This window comes from Eurytemora carolleeae, unplaced genomic scaffold, assembly GCF_000591075.1.
Source record: "Eurytemora carolleeae unplaced genomic scaffold, Eaff_2.0 scaffold2872, whole genome shotgun sequence".
Classification (NCBI taxonomy): Eukaryota; Metazoa; Arthropoda; class Copepoda; order Calanoida; family Temoridae; genus Eurytemora; species Eurytemora carolleeae.
Genome location: NW_019398768.1, coordinates 1 through 1,320, shown reverse-complemented (window position 1 = coordinate 1,320; position 1,320 = coordinate 1). Strand labels below are relative to the sequence as shown.

The 1,320-nt window shown below is 27.7% G+C and overlaps 1 long non-coding RNA gene across 1 annotated transcript; it reads left to right on the top strand.

The window, feature by feature from the left end:
* The first annotated feature begins 701 nt into the window (after window positions 1-701).
* On the top strand, window positions 702-1,271 carry LOC111717630 (uncharacterized). The gene is made up of 3 exons (XR_002768856.1): window positions 702-776; window positions 965-1,006; window positions 1,161-1,271. It is a non-coding gene; the product is annotated as an uncharacterized LOC111717630 (long non-coding RNA).
* The last annotated feature ends 49 nt before the right edge of the window (window positions 1,272-1,320 follow it).

Below are 1,320 nucleotides of genomic sequence, written 5' to 3'. Positions count from 1 at the left end.
GGGGGGAGAAAGAGGTGGTGGGGAATGGGGGGGGGGGTGAGACAGTGTTGAATAATATTTTCAAAAATGGTTTTATTTTTCTTAAATGTACGGATTGCAGGGATTTTTTTCGAAAATTGTACTGATTGTACGGATTTTTAAAAAAATGTACGGATTTTTTCAAAAAAATGTACGAATTGTACGGATTTTTTCCGAAAATTGTACGGATTGTACGGATTTTTTTTCGAAAATTGTACGGATTGTACGGTTTTTTTCTGAAAATGTACTGATTTTTGTACGGATTTTTTCAAAAAAAATTTGGCCACCCTGGTCAAATGTTAATGATAAACATTACATAGAAGACATTTCATGGACTGTGCATTTTAAATGCAAGACATTTCATGAATAGAAAATTTCACAATTAGAAATTTTTATAGATAGGGTACATAATAGGGTATTTCATAGAGAGAACATTTCTAAAGAGTTTAAGCTTTTATTAAGTCTCATTCTTTGTGAAAACATCCTGATTTATAATTGGTGTCGTCAATTTTTTATAATTAGTCAAAGAGAATAGAATATATTGTTATTAGTATTATTATTATTTTTGATATAAAATTCAGGATTGCGTTTACGTTCTTTTTCTTTACAAATCAGATTATTTCTAAAAGTAATTGAATATTATTCTTCAAACTTACATTTTTTATTTTTTGCCAAAGTTTTAAGAAGACTTTTTTAGATTTGAAGAGAAGGATCATATGCAGGGCTTAAACAACAGACTTGCAGGATACATTGATAAGGTTTTTTATATTATAATATCATTTAAATTATTAATATTTTTTTTTAATGAAATTATTTTTAATTCTGAATTTTTCTTTTTTCTTGTTCTTACGGCCTTTGTTTATATTTTGAATTCACAATGGAAATAAAAGAATTTACTTTCTTTCATTTTTTTTCTTCATTTAATCTCAATCTGGAATTGTTCTAGGTTCGTCAACTGCAAACAGAGAATAGAAGGATGACAAGACAGGTAATTATAAGTATTTTTAAATAATTTTTATCATAATAGTTATTATTCAAACCATGGTGATTATATTGATCTGACTGTGACATGATGATTTATGATCTCTGAATATATCTCTGAATATATCTCTGAATATATCTCTGAATATATCTATGTGAAGGTTGAGGTTATTGAGAGCTCCCAGATGAAGGAGATCGCCAACATCAAGGCCTTGTATGGTAACGAAGTACGAGACCTCAAGGTATTCATTATTATTATTATTAGTGTAATCAGTAGGAAACTTAGCATTATTATTAATATTATTATTATTGTTAATTTTG